This window comes from Salmo trutta, chromosome 5 (assembly GCF_901001165.1).
Source record: "Salmo trutta chromosome 5, fSalTru1.1, whole genome shotgun sequence".
NCBI lineage: Eukaryota > Metazoa > Chordata > Actinopteri > Salmoniformes > Salmonidae > Salmo > Salmo trutta.
Genome location: NC_042961.1, coordinates 37416350 through 37437641, shown reverse-complemented (window position 1 = coordinate 37437641; position 21292 = coordinate 37416350). Strand labels below are relative to the sequence as shown.

The 21292-nt window shown below is 44.1% G+C and overlaps 1 pseudogene; it reads left to right on the top strand.

Annotated features, from left to right (window-relative positions):
* The first annotated feature begins 18646 nt into the window (after nt 1-18646).
* Nucleotides 18647-20882, top strand: LOC115194926 (piggyBac transposable element-derived protein 4-like; annotated as a pseudogene).
* The last annotated feature ends 410 nt before the right edge of the window (nt 20883-21292 follow it).

Sequence of the window (21292 nt, the reverse complement as noted above, 5' to 3'; positions counted from 1 at the left end):
ATTATTGCTATTTTATGAGAAAAATACCATAAAAATTGATTTTAAACAGCGTTTGACATGCTTCTAAATACGGTAATGGAACATGTTTACTTTTTTTGTCTCGAAATGCGCTCGCGCGAACTTGGCGGGTGTCAAAATAGCTAGCCATGATGGCTGAGCTATGTACTTAAAATATTGAAAAATGTGCTTTCGCCGAAAAGCTATTTTAAAATCTGACATAGCGATTGCATAAAGGAGTTCTGTATCTATAATTCTTAAAATAATTGTTATGTATTTTGTCAACGTTTATGATGAGTAATTTTGTAAATTCACCGGAAGTTTTTGGTGGGAATACATGTTCTGAACATCACAAGCAATGTAAAAAGCACTAACCTTTGATGATCTTCATCAGATGACAACCCTAGGACATTATGTTATACAATGCATGCATGTTTTGTTCAATCAAGTTCATATTTATATCAAAAACCAGATTTTTTACATTAGCATGTGACGTTCAGAACTAGCATACACCCCGCAAACCTCCGGTGAATTTACTAAATTACTCACGATAAACGTTCACAAAAAACATAACAATTATTTTAAGAACATCAACTTCAATACAAAACCTATGAGGCTCATGGTGCTCACCCCCTTCCATAGACTTGCACAGTAATTATGATAACTTCTGGAGGATGTCCTCCAACCTATCAGAGGACTTGCAGCATGAAATTCTGCACGATGCAGAATATTAAAGATCGCACAGACATACGTTAGCTAGCTACCAACAACCAGGGGTGAAAGTAAGGCGGTACGGTCCGGTCCGGTATAAATAGTGAGGGTACGCTGTACTGGTAAAACATGAGCCTATCACAATAATGAAAACAAAATGTCAAGAAAAATGTAGGCTATCACTCCATTATCATTACAGAGGCATGAAAAAATGAGCAAATGGACTTGAAAACGGGTGGTATAGCTTACACTCCAACATGTGATGTTGTTCGACAAGAAAATGTAAATTTTGCCAAGGCTGACACCCTAGACGCGCACAGACAGCAGCGGAGGCATTCATTCTGGCCTAATGACAATCGCCAAATGTCATTACACTTTTTGGTGTTTTGTGTAACACATGTTTCTGTGGATGAACATGCACGGGTAGCCTAGTAAAGGTGCCCTTTGAAGTGATTGTTTGACAAGCAGATCAAAACATTACTGGTTGTGTTTATGCCACAATAAAAGGTAATATATTTAAAAAGTTAAATGACAAATCTTTACAACTAGGCCCACAGAGAGGCGATTGAATTAACAGGAATTCTAAATATAATTATATAATTATTAATTATATAATCCGCCCATTAGGCAGGATTAGGAAGCTGCCCCGAAGCAGCAGTTTGACAAGGGCACCATTTTCCAAGTTAACCTGTTATGGCTAGGGGGCAGTATTTTCACGGCTGGATAAAAAACGTACCCGATTTAATCTGATTATTAGTCCTGCCCAGAAACTGGAATATGCATATAATTATTAGCTTTGGAGAGAAAACACTCCAAAGTTTCTGAAACTGTTTGAATGGTGTCTGTGAGTATAACAGAACTCCTATGGCAGGCAAAAACCTGAGATGCTTCTGTTCAGGAAGTACCCTGTCTGAACATTTCTTGCCCTTCTTTATTATCTCTATCGTTTACAAAGGATCTCTGCTCTTACGTGACAATTCACACGTCTCCAATGAGGTCTCATAGCCCGGGAAAAACAGGAATGACGTAATTCAAAGCCCTGGCTGAAGCACAGGAAGGCAAAAGCTAAGTGGTCACTCAATGGTCTAAGCCTTAGGCGCGTGACACGCCCCGCCCCCGGCTTTCGGTTTTTTCCTCAGTTTACAGACAGGCAGATTCCCGGTCGGAATATTATCGCTTCTCTACGAGATAAATTGCATAAATATTGGTTTTAAACAGCGGTTGACATGCTTCGAAGTACGGTAATGGAATATTTAGAAATTTTTTGTCATATTTTGCGTCATGCTCGTGGCCGAGATTTAGCGTTGGGATAGTGTCTAGAACGCACGAACAAAACGTCGCTGTTTGGATATAACGATGGATTATTTGGGACCAAACCTACATTTGTTATTGAAGTAGAAGTCCTGGCAGTGTATTCTGATGAAGAACAAGCAAGGTAAGAACATTTTTCTTATAGGAAATGTGATTTTGGTGAAGGCTAAACTTGCAGGGTGTCTAAATAGCTAGCCCTGTAACGCCGGGCTATGTACTTACATTATTGCAAAATGTGCTTCATCCGAAAAGCTATTTTAAAATCGGACATATCGAGTGCATAGAGGAGTTCTGTATCTATAATTCTTAAAATAATTGTTATGCTTTTTGTGAACGTTTATCGTGAGTAATTTAGTAAAATCACCGGAAGTGTTCGGTGGGAATGCTAGTTCTGAACGTCACATGCTAATGTAAAAAGCTCTTTTTTGATATAAATATGAACTTGATTGAACAGACATGCATGTATTGTATAACACAATGTCCTAGGTGTGTCATCTGATGAAGATCATCAAAGGTTAGTGCTGCATTTAGATATGGTTTGGGTTTATGTGACATGATATGCTAGCTTGAAAAATGGCTGTGTGATTATTTCTGGCTGGGTACTCTGCTGACATAATCTAATGTTTTGCTTTCGCTGTAAAGCCTTTTTGAAATCGGACAGTTTGGTTAGATAAAGGAGAGTCTTGTCTTTAGATACCCACCCAGGTCAGCCTCCACCAAAATCACATTTCCTATAAGAAAAATGTTCTTACCTTGCTTGTTCTTCATCAGAATACACTGCCAGGACTTCTACTTCAATAACAAATGTTGGTTTGGTCCCAAATAATCCATCGTTATATCCAAACAGCGACGTTTTGTTCGTGAGTTCTAGAATGCTTCTTCACGGTCCCGCGCATGGCGCATTGGCGTGTCAAAAATGTCTAAATATTCCATTACCGTACTTCGAAGCATGTCAACCGCTGTTTAAAACCAATTTTTATGCCATTTAACTCGTAGATTAGTGATAATATTCCGACCGGGAGTATGCATTGAGCCTAAACAGCCGAATAAAATTTCTCCTCAGAAGCGACTCGTGCACGCGCCTCATTCAAAGGTCCTCGGAGCAGCCACTTACAAAAGGTGATAATGTGTTTCAGCCTGAGGCTCCCTCGTAAACCTTCAGGTTTTTCGCGGGTTCTGAGAGCCTATTGGAGCCCTGGGAATTGTCACGTTACAGCTAAGATCCTTACTTTTCAATAAAAAGATGCAAGACGCACGACTCCTTGTCAGACAGGGTACTTCCTGCTTGAAACCTTGTCAGGTTTTTGCCTGCCATAGGAGTTCTGTTATACTCACAGACACCATTCAAACAGTTTTAGAAAATTCAGAGTGTTTTCTATCCAAACCTGAACAATAATATGCATATTCTAGCTTCTGAGTTGGTGTAGGAGGCAGTTAAAAATGGGAACATGTTTTTTCCAAAATTCTCAATACTGCCCCCTAGCCCAGACAGGTTAACCGGTTATGGATAGGGGGCAGTATTTTCACGGCCGGATAAAAAACGTACCTAGCTAGCGGAACATCGCTCCAATATCCAATGATAGGGCATGGCGCGAATTACAAATTCCTAAAAAATCCCCAAACTTCAATTTTTCAAACATATGACTATTTTACACCATTTTAAAGACAAGACACTCCTTTATCTAACCACACTGTCCGATTTCAAAAAGGCTTTACAACGAAAGCAAAACATTAGATTATGTCAGCAGAGTACCCAGCCAGAAATAATGTGGGTTTGGTTCCAAATAATCCATAGTTATATCCAAATAGCTGCGTTTGTTCTTGCGTTCAAGACACTATCCGAAGGGTGACGCGCCGGCGCATATTGTGACAAAAAAAATCTAAATATTCCATTACCGTACTTCGAAGCATGTCAAACGCTGTTTAAAATCAATTTTTATGCAATTTTTCTCGTAAAATAGCGATCATATTCCGATAATATTCCGGGCTTGCGCAACCACTATCCAAATGCGCTACTGTTTTTCAGCCAGGGACTGCAGAGTCATCATTCAACGTTCTGGCGCCTTCTGAGAGCCTATGGGAGTCTTAGAAAATGTCACGTTATGCCAGAGATCCTCTGTTTTTGATAAAGAGGGTATAGAAGGCCAAGAAATGGTCAGAGAGGGCACTTCCTGTTTAGAATCTTCTCAGGTTTTGGCCTGCCATATGAGTTCTGTTATACTCACAGACACCATTCAAAATGTTTTAGAAACTTTAGGGTGTTTTCTATCCAAATCAAACAATTATATGCATATTCTAGTTTCTGGGCAGGAGTAATAACCAGATTAAATCGGGTACGTTTTTTATCTGGCCGTGAAAATACTGCCCCCTATCCTATACAGGTTAAAAAGTGCACCTAGTCTTGCGACTCTGGGACTTTTCTAAATGTCATCATTTTTCGTGACGGTCAAAATTAATTGAAGTTATTGCAAATCTACGAGGCTGTTTCTCAGTCTGAGAACCTTCTAGAGCCACATAACTCACCGTGCACTATTGACTTGAGCTCTAGGTCTGACAGTTCTTTGACAGTTCGAACAAAGGTAACTATTGCAGGCTCTGTGTGTCTCTAAGCCCCACACTGTCACTCCATCCTTGCTGTGTGTGTGTGTGTGTGTGTGTGTGTGTGTGTGTGTGTGTGTGTGTGTGTGTGAGTGTGTGTGTGTGTGTGTGTGTGTGTGTGTGTGTGTGTGTGTGTGTGTGTGTGTGAGAGAGTTTTTCTTGAAAATCTGATGGGATAAATGACTGATTTACAGTTCATGAGGGTTGCCTAATCACAAATATGAAGTTTTGGAAATACCCTTTTAACCCTTCGAAACAGCCACTGTGACCCCATTTTTAGGCACTTTCGGGTTGGCACAGGAAGCGAAAAGTAAAGAAATTTCCTCATTGGGGTAGGCTTTTACAGAATCCTGAGTTTTAAGTCTTTACGTTAAGAACTGACTGATTTACACCGGGTTGAATGCAGTGATTTTCACAAACTGCAGGGTTGGTTATATCAAAACACCTTTAGGGTGAATTTAACCACTTCCGGTTGCTCCAGGAAGCTTATAATCAACACAGGTAGACCTCATAGTGGCCTGATGAATTGTCATCGAAGACAGGTTCATAAGGCATTCTTAACCCACCTAGGCTTCAGGTTGAATTTAGGTTAGCAGGCAATGTATTCCTATGGGGAGTGAAGTCATTGCAAACTGTTTGATGTAAACTCCTTCTTTTCACTGTTAAGCGTTAATTCCACATGGTCAAGGTTAGGCTTGCACAGATTGGGAGGACCTCAGGAATGTTCCTGAGGTCGAATTGTGCTTCTAACCCTAACGGTTCCGCCGCTGTCCCCCAAAAGCATCTGAAATTTAGGGCCAGGCTTCATTATGGGCCTACTTTTTTCACGGTCGCTGTGCTCAGACCGATCGAGCTACGGTCAAGCGGGGCATCTCGTTGAACTCGGCACTGCCTAGAGATTATGGTTATGCCATTGCAGGCTCTGTGTGTCTTTAAGTCCCGCACTGTGTCACTCCATCCTTGCTGTGTGTGTGTGTGTGTGGGAGCTTTTCTTTGACATCTGTTGGGAGAAATGACTGATTTACAGTTCATGAGGGTTGCCTAATCACACACATGAGGTTTTGGAAAGATCTGACCTTTTTAACCCTTCGAAACAGCCATTAGGGCACCATTTTAAGGCACTTCCGGTTAACACAGGAAGCTGAAAGTGAACACATATCCTCCTTGTGTTAGGCTCTTATAGAATATTGAGTTTTAAGTCTTTACGTTAAGAACTGACTTATTTACAGAGGGTTGAATGAGTGTGTGTTATTTCAGAAAATCACAGAAAATCACAGAAATCTCGCAGAGCTCCGAAACCTGCCGTAACAGATTAATCTGAACACGCTGCAACTGGATCTGTAATTTTCTTTTTAACAATTTTTTTTGAACATCACCAATTGTACATTGTACGATTTCTCTTAAATTACGATAGATAAATGTCTGGTTCTTTTTTCCTGACACCGTAGGTTCCTGTACTTTGACGTGAAGCGGTCAAATTAGCGCTCTATTTTTGTTTTTTACCTTTAATCCCAGAACAATGGCCTTAACTCAAAAAGTGTTGAGGCCTCGATGCCATCTTGTTCGGGGTGAACTGCCCATTATGCCAAACCTATGCTCACCAAGTTTCGTCTTCGAAGTCTTTTTCGTTTAGGAGAAATGGCCACGTCAAGATTGGTGATGTTTTGTACATTTGCAATAAGATCACATTCGCCATCTGGTGGTATTTTCCGGGACAGCGGAAAAGTGACCAAAATTTGAAAATGTTATAAAACGGAAATCGAATGTCTGAGAGACTTCATTCGATGACTTCCCGGAAGATCTGGCCCCGGTGCACGGCCTGCCACTGTCCGCGAATGTTTTGTCTAGTAAGGGACCGTACATTTGCAATATGGAGTTTCTCATCGATCATACAGCAAATGCCAAAATGTTCCCTTAATGTATGGAAAAGCAGTTGCATTTAAAGTGTATGTGAATACGAATGTATTGTGTGCTGCAAAGTCATCTTTATAATTCGGCATTCCTCATGTAGCTAACAAGCTACCTAGCTAGCTAATTTAGCTTGCACTAGCTCTTTTATAAAACATTTATTTTACCTTTATTTAACCAGGTAGGCCAGTTGAGAACAAGTTCTTAATTACAACTACGACCTGACCAAGATGGAGCAAAGCAGTGCGACACAAACACAGAGTTACACATGGGATAAACAAACGTACTGTCAATAACAGAATAGAAAAGTCTATATACAGTGTGTGCAAATGTAGTAAGATTAGGGAGGTAAGGCAATAAATAGGCCATAGAGGCGAAATAATTACAATTTAGCAATTAAACACTGGAGTGAGAGATATGCAGAAGATGAATGTTCAAGTAGAGATACTGGGGTGCAAAGTAGCAGAAAAAAACAACAACATGGGGATGAGGTAGTTGGGTGGGCTATTTACAGATGGGCTATGTACAGGTGCAATGATCGGTAAGCTGCTCGGACAGCTGATGCTTAAAGTTAGTAAGGGAGATACTACAGACACCCTGGTTCGAATCCAGGCTGTATCACAACTGGCCGTGATTGGGCGGCGCTCAATTGGCCCAGCGTCGTCCGGTGTAGGCCATCATTGTAAATAAGAATTTGTTCTTAAATAACATGCCTAGATGCATGATCCTAGGTCTCAGGTCCTCCGGGAAGGAAGGGAGAGAGAGAATTAGAGGGAGCATACTTAAATTCACACAGGACACCAGATATAACAGACTGACCCTAGCCCCCTGGCACATAGACTATTGCAGCATAGATACTGGAGACTGAGATAGGGATGTGTTGGGGGACACCCCGTCCGACGATACCCCTGGACAGGACCAACCAGGCAAGATATAACCCCACCCACTTTACAAAAGCACAGCCCCCTAACTACCAGAGGAATATCAACAGACCACCAACTTACTATGCTTAGACAAGGCAGAGTATAGCCAATGACGATCTCCCCCACCACACAAGCCCAAGAGGGCGCAAGACCGAACAGGACGATAACGTCAGTGGCTCAACCCACTAGCTACCTGACTAACTACACTATTTACTTTTTTTCACAGCTGTCACAAATGCTGTTGTGCCCCAGAGCAGTTTATTGTTAAGTTTGTTGCAAAAATCAATGTCTAAATAAAAAAGATCCTACATCTGTACTCCCATTTGCCCATGTTTCTTGGAGATCCTGAATGGTTTTATGATACTCTCATCTCATCCTGTGGTATTAAGATCATTAGAGCATTTGACAACAGGATGAACAGTCATCTATAACACCCATTAAAACTAGTTTTATAACATCTTATGCCATTACTCATAACAACTGTTATAATGTGTTACATAGAAGTTATAAAGACTTTAAGAACACCTACAATAATGCTTATAGAACATGTGACTAGTAATAATCACGAAAACACCAACCACGACAACAGCTACGTCAACCGGGATGAAAAATAGCTAAACAAAACACTTCAAACCTTGATGACTGGCTCGGAGCTCTGAAAACCTGAAATACTTTCACAGAGTTTAGTTTAGTAGCCCATCCTCTATCCTCAAACACAGATAATGAGCTAAAAGCATTCATTGGCGTCACTTTGTAATAAAACAAAGTCGGGAGGTATCGAGCACCGAGCCGGCGTTGCCTTGGATCTCTCTAATGGTGCCCAATGTGTGGTGGTTAGCTGCGGAATATGAATGCACCTCCATTGAATTATTAATGTTGTGGTCGCTTCGTATTCTGCCTGGCACTTCCAGGGGTGATCCACCTCCTACGCCGATGGGATGCTGTCACCCGTAATTGGAGGAATCACGACAGAGCGGAGTTAAGTGCTCCGAAGTCCCGGGGTGAAGAATCTGACACCGCAGCAGCTCCAAGAGGTGAGAACATTTTTCAACTGTGGTACTTTTTCCGTACAGTATTTTTCCCACCCCTCATACACGCATGCACACACACACACACACACACGCACGCGCACACACACACACACACACACACACACACACACACACACACACACACACACACACACACACTTGTCTGGATTTCTGTCATAAAGTCATATCTGACAGAACATACTGCTTCTTTTCCCTCGCATTCAAGCAGACAGACTAGCCCTGAAAAAGAGGGATTTGGCCGAGGTGTCAGTGTACAGTACATCAACAGGGACTTGATTTTAGTTGGGATGGAGAGATGATGGCGCACTGGTTTTGTGGTTTAATGGTAATAGGAATCTTCACAGTCACAGATTGTGACAGATATCCCACACTGAAGCCAAAGATGAAGACCAACACTTTAGGTCTCAGTGCATCTATTGCTACGTGACCTCTGTAGCATTGTTCCACCTAACCCTGTCAGTGAGGAGGCAGGGGCACAGGCTCTTGTACGACTCCACCATGACCTTTGAACTCTCTAACCACCCACGTGTTCCACTCACCCTCTCAAACGTATTCCGCAAAGGTGAAATTGTATCCATTTCATTGTATTCCACAATGATGAAAAGGCGAGAGGTGAAGAGGCATCAGATAGGAAATATGATAATGATTCAAAAACACCTTTGGTGTCTCCTGTTGGATAAACTGTGTTGACAGTGTGACGTCTGCCTTGTAGAGGCACGTTCCTATTTGGTCCTTCAGAACAGCGGGGGAAGTGTCAAACAGACAACTCAGAGCAAAGACAGAGCCCCATGTCCCACAGACAAGGGCAAGGGTGATGGCATGGCACAGGTTTGGTTGTCATGGCCCCCCGAACAGGGGATCCTGTCAGTTTTTTGTGACAGGAGCAAAACCATAATGGGTCAACCACGGCCACCCTGGCATCTCCGGTCCACTGGCAGGTTTGGTTCACGAATGGCGTAGCAGCGCCCAGCTCAGTCTACGGGGGCATGCTTGTCTATGTTATGTCAAAGATAGGATCTCAGAGCGGGAGAAAGGAGGTTGAGCTCGCTACAGATCACACATGAACTTTGTCGATGCTGTGACAGTTGGTTGTGACCTGTGCAAGAGCAGAAAGAGAGCGAGCACTGTTGAGTCTCTATACAGTCAATGGGGTAGAGGCTTAAATACATCACATTCAAGCAGTCTTTTTATATTCACATTTTTATATAGCATGTGTTTTGAAATGGAATTTGGTAATTCTCCAAAAAGCTTCACACCTTCTATACCTAATCTGCTAAAATATAACATTGTGTTAAATCTTTCATGTTTAATTTAGTTTCATACACCTTTGCAATTACTTCCCTCTCTCCTTTAGATTGATTAATTTCCCTTAACATCTCCGGACTGAGTTTCATATAATACTTTCTTCTTTTCTATTTTCTATTTCCTCTGAAAAAAAATCGAAGGAAAAAAATTGCGGTTCTAAGAACAGCTCAAAACAGTAAATTAGGAAATTACGATGCGAGTCGAATAACCTCGGATCCGAACTAATAATTTTGTTTCCTCTTCTAAGGGAAAGGAAAATCAAGAGATTGTGGCATATCTGAGAGCCCGAGATGCCAGGGACTCAGTGAAATGCTAATTTCATTGACGTGAAAAGACAAATTGGAAAAAAGGAGAGGAAAGTTGTGCCACCTACAGTAAGAAACATATACTGGCAAAGAAACATCTACAGAAAAAACTAACATTTTAGTGCTGTTAAACAGCGAGGTCTAACATGCCTTATTCCCTTGGCATTCTAGCCTATTAAGTAAATCCATATTTCATTTGAATGAGATACTTTGTTATAGGACCTGAGTTGGGAATGTAATTATTGCTATAACCTAAGTGCACCATTTAGACAAGGCTGCGTGAAATACTAGCTTGTTATAGCCAATCTGGATAAGTGCTAAGGTTAAGCACCATGTAAGTATTCCTTACACCTAAAATATATTGAAAGATTTCAAGGATTTGGGTAGAAGACCACGGCAAGAGATAGGACTGGTGTCACATTCTGACCTGTAAAGGTGTTATTTGTTAGTGTTTAGTATGGTCAGAACGTGGCAGGGGGTATTTTGTTTATATGTTTCGGGGATTGTTTGTCTATGTGTATAGACAAGGGGTGTTTGATTAGAGTGGTCTAGAGTTTTGGTATATGTTCTACGTTAGGGCATATTCTATGTTTATTCTAGTCACTCTGTTTCTATGTGCAGTTTTGTTCTTGACCTTCAATTGGAAGCAGCGGCTTCTCGTTGCTTCTGATTGAAGGTCCTATAATTAGGGGTTTGTTTGTATTGTGGATTGTGGGTAGTTGTATTCTGTTTTGTGCTTATCACCTGACAGAACTGTTAGTGTCGTTTCTGTTAATTGTATACGTGTTTCATTTGTTTCTCCTTCTTCAATATTAAAAAAAAGAAGATGAGTATACACTTCCCTGTTGCGTCTTGGTCCTCCACACGCGTTACAGAACTACCCACCGGACCAAGCAACAGAAGAGGGAGCAGCCAAGGAAACAGGAGGATTACAGGGAATCGTGGTCATGGGAGGAAATCCTGGCGGGAGAAGGTCCGTGGCGAAGGAACGGTGAGGACCGGGAGAAGTACGTTGGCACACGACTAGCAAGGAAGCCTTTTTGGGGGGGGGGCACACGGGGTGGGTGGCTGGGCAAAGGATGCCCCTGAAGTCAACACCTCGTGCTTATTATGGGGAGCACATGGAGTGGAGAGCGCCGAGGTACAAAGAGGTACGCAAGATATCGCCCATGCGCACGCACAGTCCGGTGCATGTGATCTCAGCCCCAAGCAAAGGCCGTGCTAGAGTGGGCATCCAGCCTGGAAGGAGGATGCCAGCCCAATACGTCTGGCCACCGGTACGCCTCCGAAGTCCAGGCTACAGGACACCTCCTCTACGCACGGCAACCATCAGGCCCCTGCATAGCCCTTTCCACCCTATACCAGCACCCCGAACGTACAGGGCTACTACTGCCATCCAGCCAGGACGGGTTGTGCAGGAGGTGAGCTCGAGACTTCCAGTACTCACCCAAGACCCGGTGTATCCTACTCCTGCTCCTCGTAGAAGCCCTCAGGTGCGTGTATCCAGTCTGTCTCCTCCAAAGCCAGCACTGCGCACCAGGCTTCCCGAGCGGCAGCCTAGTCCGGCTCGACCTATTCCGGCTCCCCGCACAAGCCTACAGGTGCGTGTCTCCACTCTGGCTCCTCCGAAGCCAGCACCACGCACCAGGCTTCCCGAGCGGCAGCTCAGTCCAGCTCGACCTATTCTTGCTCCCCGCACAAGCCTACAGGTGCGTGTATCCAGTCTGGCTCCTCCGAAGCCAGCACAGTGCACCAGGCTTCCCGAGCGGCAGCCTAGTCCAGCTCGACCTATCCCTGCTCCCCGCACAAGCCTACAGGTGCGTGTGTCTAGTCTGACTCCCCCGAAGCCAGCACCACGCACCAGGCTCCCAGTGCGGCAGCCCAGCCTAACTCGTCCTACTCTTGCCCCTAGCACTAGCACTGAGGTACGTGGGCCTAGTCCGGCGTCCCCTACACCAGCCCCACGTACCAGGCCTTCAGTGCACGCGCCTCGCCCAGATGACACAGCGACAGCGTCTCGCCCAGAGTGCCCAGCGACAGCGCCTAACCCAGAGTGGCAGACAACAGCGTCTCAGTCAGAGTGCCCAACGACAGTGCCTCAGCCCGAGTGTCCGGCACCTATGCCCGAGAGAGAAGTGGCCCACAGTCCACGGCCAGTCACACGACAGTCCAGTGCAACCAGAGTCGCCCGTAGCGAGGATCCCAAGTCCGAGGTCGACAAAGAGGGACCTCGCCCCAGAGTCTGCCAAAAAGAGGGGTGAGCAAGTGGCGGAGCGAGGGATACGTCCCGCTCCAGAGCCACCTCCGTAGGGACGAGTTTGCGGGAAGGGGGGAGCGTTGCAGAGGCATCATCGGTAACGGTGGCCGCCCTCCCTTCCCTCCCATATAAGCTCGGATTTTTTTGTTTTGGGGTTTATTTTTGTATTTTCCTTTTGTTAGGTGCATCCGGGGTTTGCACCTTCGGGGGGGGAGGGGGGGGGGGTACTGTCACGTTCTGACCTGTAAAGGTGTTATTTGTTAGTGTTTAGTATGGTCAGGACGTGGCAGGGGGTATTTTGTTTATATGTTTCGGGGATTGTTAGTCTATGTGTATAGACAAGGGGTGTTTGATTAGAGTGGTCTAGAGTTTTGGTATATGTTCTATGTTAGGGCATTTTCTATGTTTATTCTAGTCACTCTGTTTCTATGTGCAGTTTTGCTCATGACCTTCAATTGGAAGCAGCGGCTCCTCGTTGCTTCTGATTGAAAGTCCTATAATTAGGGCTTTGTTTGTATTGTGGATTGTGGGTAGTTGTATTCTGTTTTGTGCTTATCACCTGACAGAACTGTTAGTGTCATTTCCGTTAATTGTATACGTGTTTCATTTGTTTCTCCTTCTTCAATATTAAAAAAGAAGATGAGTATACACTTCCCTGTTGGGTCTTGGTCCTCAACACACGACACACGTTACAACTGGACACATTACGCAAGAGGCCATCAATATCACTCTCTTCTCAAATAACGTAATAAAATAAATTATGACTAAATTAACAAATATATTTTTTTTTTGAATGCTAATGTTTCCCTTTGCCTGATTATTATAATAACAGTTAAAAAGGAGCGAAACAAGTGTTGACTGGAGCTTCACTTGCTTTTGACCAGGCCTGTTCTCAACGTTATTAATGACTGGAGGGTGAACTGCAGTTTTCAGCTGGGCGAAAGAGAGGGATGGATGGAGGGAGGTAGAGGGAGGAATGGATCAGGAAGTCATTGTAGATGATAACAAAATGATTGGTTTCCTTTTAGCCCAAACCCAGATCGAGAGAGACAGAGGGGCAAATGGATTTCAAAGGCTCCTCTAAGTCAATGGACCTTTATTTCGCATGCTCTGATTTCAGCTTTAATGGCAAGGAAGACAAGGACACTCAATGGATAGCATTTTTTTCCACTGTGGAAGGCAAATACAGATTACCAGAAAACAGTGATATGAGCTCACATGAAAAAATACTATAGTATACCATGGAATAAATTCTATAGTATTCACTGTGGTGTTTTTGCGTACTAAAGTCAGTAAAAACACTACAGTGAACACTGTAGTATTTACGGTAGTGTTGCAGACATGACTGTAATATTTACAATTTACTATAATATAAAAACTGTAGTAAAAAAAGCAGCACTCTATTGTTTTTGCGGACTAATATACTATAATATTTACTGTAGTGTCTTTGCGGACATGAATGCAATATTTACATTTACATCATTTAGCAGACGCTCTTATCCAGAGCGACTTACAAATTGGTGCATTCACCTTAAGATATCCAGTGGGACAACCACTTTACAATAGTGCATCTAAATCTTTTGGGGGGGGGGGGGTAGAAGGATTACTTTATCCTATCCCAGGTATTCCTTAAAGAGGTGGGGTTTCAGGTGTCTCCGGAAGGTGGTGATTGACTCCGCTGTCCTGGCGTCGTGAGGGAGCTTGTTCCACCATTGGGGTGCCAGAGCAGCGAACAGTTTTGACTGGGCTGAGCGGGAGCTGTGCTTCCTCAGAGGTAGGGAGGCGAGCAGGCCAGAGGTGGATGAACGCAGTGCCCTTGTTTGGGTGTAGGGCCTGATCAGAGCCTGAAGGTACGGAGGTGCCGTTCCCCTCACAGCTAGAATAAGAAAAGCTCTCCAGTAGGTGCACCAAAACTTTCAAGGGCCATTTTCTCAAAAGTGGGGTTACAAGTTTATCAAATTTCAAAGCATTACTTTCCCATTGTTTCTCAACTGTAGTGTATGATATACCATTTACTAGCTTCTGAGTCTTTACTTTTATCCAATGTAAAAAACACAATTTCAAATTTTGCTTCATAAGGCTTTTTGCGTGGGCAGTGTTGTGGCTACTGTCTCTGTCTGTGTGAGTAATCCATGGAGACTCTGTGCCACAAAATAAGTGACAAAATGTTACAAAGCATGGCCAGATCATTTCCAGTCATCAGTCTCAAGTCAAAGTCTTGAGGCACCCATGTCAAGTCTCAAGTTATTTTATATCAAGTCAAGTCATCAAATTTGTGACTCAAGTCAGACTTCAATGAAATAAAAGGTGAGCTGTTATTGCCATTTGTCAAACACTGACATAAGCCAGTGTTTATTTGCTGATGCACTGGAGTTGTGCCTGCTTAGAAATACTGGGAGGAGAAAACAAAAGACAGACCGACCAGGGTTAATGATGCTCACTCCCTGCCTTCCCTGACCTTCCTGAGACAATTGAAAGGTGGTGTATTCAGTAAGGTGAAACATTCATAATGTTCCAGATAGACATACAACGTATAGAGCTGGAATTATTGCCTTTTCTACAGAACAGAAAATCCTATATTTTCTGCACAGTAAATGTACAATATATCTGAACATTCTGTAATGTTGCATGTTCCTGAACAGACCCCCTAATACTGTTGTCCTGTTGTGGATTGGTTCATCCCATGTCAAAACCTAAATACTTCAAATGACACAGAGGTCAAGACGCACTGCTGCAGCTGTACTTTGGAACTCTGCTCTCGCCAGCAATATTTGTTCAAAACAAATAAAGAAATTGCTGCACTGAATTGGTACGACAATTGTTTGTCAGCATCTTTTTCTTTTTTTCTGGCAGTGTAAGCCAAAGGTCTCTTAGAGATAAACAAGAGATGAATAGATAAAACAGTGAAAAGGAGAGTGAAACATCAGCAATGGTTTTGATGTATAGATTGATTTTGGCAGACAAACACAGTAAACACCTTACTCCTCCTCCCACTCTTCGACGTACTTGAAGTCAGCACTCTCTCTCCCTTTATACTGAAATTCTTCCCTTTGTCTGTGTAGGCAGAACAGGTGTGTGTCTGTCTGTCTGTCTGTTAGTAACATATGGTTTGATCATGTTGATTTGTAATAGGGGTCGTGGTGGACACTTTTTAAAGTGTTAAATCTAACACATTTAGAGTTATTTTAACACTGGCTAGTGTTTGCTACACTTTCAGAAATAAACTAGTGATGCTATGTTTGATACTGGAGCTCCGAGGATGCGGCAAAATCGCTAAGCAGTGTACTTGAAAGCAGTGTGCCTATGCCTGTATCACTTTACCAGAAGCACATAATCACTGAAGTCCGAAGCTTTGTTTTGTTGAACAGCCACCTGATTGGTTTGGTATTGGTTTCAGTAGAAGACAAAAAGGCTACGCTGTCCACGTGCTATGGCGTTTGGGACGTTGTCTACACTGAGCATAGAAAACATTAAGAACACCTGCTCTTTCCATGACATAGACTAACCAGGTGAATCCAGGTGAAAGCTATGATGCCTTATTGTCACTTGTTAAATCCACTTCAGTCAGTGTAGATGAATGGTAGGAGACAGGTTATAGAAGGCCTTGAGACAATTGAGACATTGATTGTGTATGTGTGCCATTCAGAGGGTGAATAGGAAAGACAAAATATTTAGGGGCAGCCAGATCACCCGTGATACAAGTCAGTATTCAACGTCCATCCATGTCTGAGGAAGTCAGAAGATGACGTGGAAACTGGACAATAGGGGCAACAGTGAGCAACACGTTATGTTAGCTTGCAAAGTGATTTGTAATTCCTTTTGGAATACAGCCAGAGTTAGGATATCCAACTGTTGGAATTTGTATGCACTCGCAACCTGAAATTCTTTAAGAGTCCTGTTTAAGTAGTATTTTAGTATTTTCATACTCGTGCAAGGCAATTGATCAGCATTCTAAAAACATTGTGGATGGGCCTCCTGAGTGGCGCAGTGGTCTAAGACACTGCATCTCAGTACAAACTGCGTTGCTACAGATAATGGCTCAATACCCGTGCCGGCCGCGACCTGGAGACCCATGAGGAGATGCACAATTGGCCCCTCTAAAAAAAGGTAGCGAAAAAAATGTAGCAGGCTGTGAATTCTGCAAACAACGTTTCTAGGATGGGCAGGACAATAGACTTTTCCCATTTGTTCTGATTACAACCGCTCACTTTCAGTTATTTGAAAACAATATAATCTCCAATCTAGGTAAACAATGAACCTAGCTAGGTAAACAATGTGTAAGATCACGCACATCACGTAACGTTAGCTTACGAGCCAGCCAGCTAACGTTAGCTAGTTAAACAATAATGAGCATAGTGCCAAATCATGTCGTTACTACCCTACATGAATATGCTGGGAGCTAACCAACGAGGTTCAATGTTAGCTAGCTAACATTAGGCTCTAACTAGCAAAGCAAACGGCTCTGGGATATGAATAATAACGTCATACACGTTACGTTAGTTAGGGAGCCAGCCAGCTAACTTTAGCTAGCTAACTAACAGTACACTTTAAGATCACACGAGTAAGATCACACAAGTCACGTAACTTTAGCTAATGAGCCAGCCAGCTAAACAACAATGACGATAGTGCCAAATCATGTTGTTACTGCCCTGCATGAATCTGCTGGGAGCTAAACAACCAGGTTCAATGTTAGCAAGCTAACGTTAAGCTCTAACTTGCAAAGCAACCGGTTCTGGGATACAAATAATAATGTCATACATGTAACGTTAGTTAGGGAGACAGCCAATTAACGTTAGCTAGCTAGCTAACAGTACACTTTAGCTTGAAATTAAACCACTTTCTGTCAAAATTAGAAATGTGTAATATCTGAAAATGTAGCTAGCTAGACTATCTTATCCGTATACATCATTATGCATGATGGACGCATCTCCCTGTCACGGATGCCATGCCACGGTTGCCCTTAGTTTGATGATGTAATCCGGAGAAGTGTTTTTTCCATCTATTTAGCTATCTTACTCTAATTCCACTGATTTCAAAAATCAATCTTCCAGAAAGTGGAGAGCAACACTTATGCAGCTCCACAATATTTTTTTTAAACACATTCGACAGGATTACCAACACAGACTGACCAGCTCAAATAGACAAGAAGTCTTCTATATGGAAGACCAATCCAAACTCCTCTTTCAGCATGTCCATCCCACTCATTATCTCAGCCAATCATTGCTAGTGGGAAGGTTGCTCACTTTCTCTGTGGGTTAACCAACAAGGCTCATAATTTAACAACTGTATTCTTATTTACAGATGGCATACAAGTTTGTTATTAATGCACATGAAAGTTCACATGTTCCAGAAGGCATTTTTTTTCTTTCGCTCAAATGGTTCTCCTGTGAAGTTATGACTTGAGACATAGGCCTAGTTTCCGAAAAAAAAGTCACATATACACATCATTGAGAAATTCTGCAAAATATACCAGTTATAATCTACTTTAACTAGCTTCTTTTTTGGGGGCCAGATTAATGCAATAAGAGAGAGTTTCATTTTTTGCAACAATAAATCATACATCGATTATCTATCTTAACCCTCCGGTTGTCCTGGGGTCAGAATGACCCCGGCCCTTGTTATGGACCCTCCCGCTCTCCTCGGGTCATTGTGACCCCCGCGCCACTGTGCTAAACTGCACCGTAGACTGACTGAAGTAGTACACGGGTGAATTGGTGCCTTTATCCCCCCCGCTGTCCTGGGGTCATTGTGACCCCAGGCCCCTGTGTCGAACCTGTGGTAGACTGACTGGAGTAGTACACAAGTGGAACGGGTGCCTTTATTCTATTCATGTACCCATGTGTAAGCTATAGGAAAGAAAAGATAGCAATATGGTCATGGGTACACGTCCGTACACGTACAGACACGTGGATGAGTAAACCCAATGGCCTGGGGGATGTCATTGAACTTGAAAATGGCACGACCCGTCCTAGACTGACCCGCAGGAGTAAACAAGTGAATTACACCTCCGTACATGTCCAGACATGTTCCTGTATGTGGAGCCCTGCTGATACATGTGGCGCCCTGCTGTCGTAGACTGACCCCGAGGGGTAAACAAGTGAATTACATGTCCGTACATGTCCAGACATGTCCATGTATGTGGAGCCCTGCTGTCGTAGACTGACCCCGAGGGGTAAACAAGTGAACCGTTGCCCTTATTCAAGCTGTGGGGAAACAACAAGAGATACCAACAGTGTCACGAGATCATCACATCCGGTCTTAACCCAATGAGCCGAAGCCATGACCATGCGGTTCACTGCCCAACAGGTTCTGGAACAGATATTCTCACCACATGTCCAGCAAGACTACTCTGATTCCGAGCAGGAGGAAGCGGAGGACGTGTCAGAAGATGAAGACGGGGAGGAATACAACCCGGAGCAGGATGTGTCATATTCGTCAGAAGAAGAAGAAGAACAACACGACATCCCTCAAGCCGAAAGAGAGACGTTGCTGTCAAAAACCAGCAAAATCAAATGGTCCTCAGTAGCGGCATATCACGACCAGGCAAGGGTGGCTGAACACAAGGGCCCCGAAATGACCCCGGTGCCCACAACATATGCCGTTTCCCATGCCCACGACATCGCCTCCACATTCTCCCTGTTCATCATGCCGGCAATAGCGCGAATCATCCTGGACATGACAAACCTGGAGGGCTTTCGAAAATACGGCAACGACTGGAAAGCGATGGACACCACCGACCTGCGCGCCTACATAGGGCTGCTAATCTTAGCAGGCATGTACAGGTCCTGAGGCGAGGCTGCAGCTAGTTTATGGTATGCAGAGAGTGGAAGGGCGGTATTCCGCACCACCATGCCACTCAAACGCTTTCACACTTACTCGAGACTGCTACGATTCGACGACAGTGCGTCGAGACCCGCGAGACGTGCCTCGGACAAACTGGCAGCCATACGAGAGGTCTGGGACGAGTGGATCGCGCGGCTGCCGCTCCTCTACAACCCAGGGCCTGACGTGACAGTGGACGAGCAACTGGTTCCATTCAGAGGTAGTGTATCTAGCTAGCTATGTCTAGGGCTCTTCCCTCCTGGGCTCTGTCCTTCCTAGGTGCCCTTTACTAGGTGCCACGCTTCTACGCCGCCTGCATTGATTGCCGTTCGGGGACATTAGGCTGGCCTGTTTCTGTACACCACTTTGGGACGTCAGCAGCAGCTCATGTAATAGCGGCCGCTCCAATAAGGCCTACGTAAATGTGATTCCATTTCATATACATACATGTCATAAAAGCAATTGTACACACTATGACTGCTTCTATATCTGTGAACAAGGCCTTGGTAAATGTGTTTCCATTTCATACATGTCATAAAAGCCAGTGTACACACATTGACTTCTGTGACTACTGCTTCTTCTCTGTGACTTCTGTGACTACTGCTTCTTCTCTCTGTGACTACTTGCTTCTGTGTCTGTGTGTGACACAGAATGATATTAATAATTGCCCACCATGCTACTCTCTTGTTACCAAAGTTCGTTGTCCTTTCCGGCAGTACATGCCCAGCAAGCCAGCGAAATATGGCATCAAGTCGTGGGTGGCCTGCGACGCCAAGTCCAGCTACGCTTGGAAGATGCAGGTCTACACCGGGAAGCCCACCAGTGGAGGCTCAGAGAAGAACCAGGGGATGCGGGTTGTGCTTGACGTGACAGAGGGACTGAGGGGTCACAATGTCACCTGTGACAATTTCTTTACCTCTTATGAACTCGGACGGCAGCTCCCCAGGAGGAACGTCACCATGGTTGGCACGGATCGAAAGAACAAGCCTGAGCTCCCGCCTGCACTGCTTGCGGCAAAGGACAGAGAGGTGTTCTCGTCGAGGTTTGCCTTCACGCCCACCACCACTCTAGAGTCTTACCTCCCCAAGAAAAACAAGAATGTGTTACTTCTGAGCACACTGCACACAGGGCCCGCTGAAATTAGCCATTGACACAACAGCAAGCCAGCCATCATCATAGACTACAACTGCAACAAAGGAGGTGTGGACAACCTAGATAAGGTCATTGGAACTTACAGCTGCAGAAGGTTAACTGCCCGCTGGCCCCTGGTCATCTTCCTCAACATCATTGACGTTTCCTCCTACAATGCCTTTGTCATACGGAGAGAGATCAACCCAAGCTGGATGCCTCGTAAGTGCAACAAGAGGAAGGTGTTCCTGGAGCACCTGAGAAAGGCACTCGTGACTCCATTCATCCAAAGAAGGGAGCATCTCCCCGCACAGACGCATCTGCAGCACTCGTCAAAGCTGTTCACAGGGCTACATCTCGTGAGCAACCTGAGGAGTCAGCTGTCCCAGCCACTGTCCCTGCTGGGGCGAGTAAGAGGAAAAGGTGTCAGATATGCCCACCGAAGAAGGACTCTAAGACACATACTGTGTGCTGCAGGTGTAAGAAATATATCTGCAAAGGCTGTGCACACTCATACTGCCACACCTGTGGTCATTGGGGGAATAGTCAAGGCGGGTCACATTGAACCGGAGAACACGGGGTCTATACGGAATACCAGGACAATGGGAGGGTTAACCTAATCTTACCTTCTGATTCAGAACTTTGTGTTTATGCTTGTTGCTCGCTGGAGTCAAGTTGTGAGAACAGGTGGAAGGCTTGTTTGCAAAAGCTTTTCTTTCAAGGAGGGGAGAGGGAGGGGCACAACACCAGAGGGGTGCATTCTATTCCAGAGATACATGTGTATCTGAAATTGAATGAGGCTGCCCTGACTGCGAGCAAGTGCTGGCTTGGCTGAGGCTCATCGGTACACTGACATTAGTGGAGTAGGGGTGCGAATAGACAGTGTGGATGTCAGTGGTGTAAAGTACATAAGAAAAAATACTTTAAAGTAATACTTAACACTTGAAAGTTTTTTGTGGGGTATCTGTAGTTTAC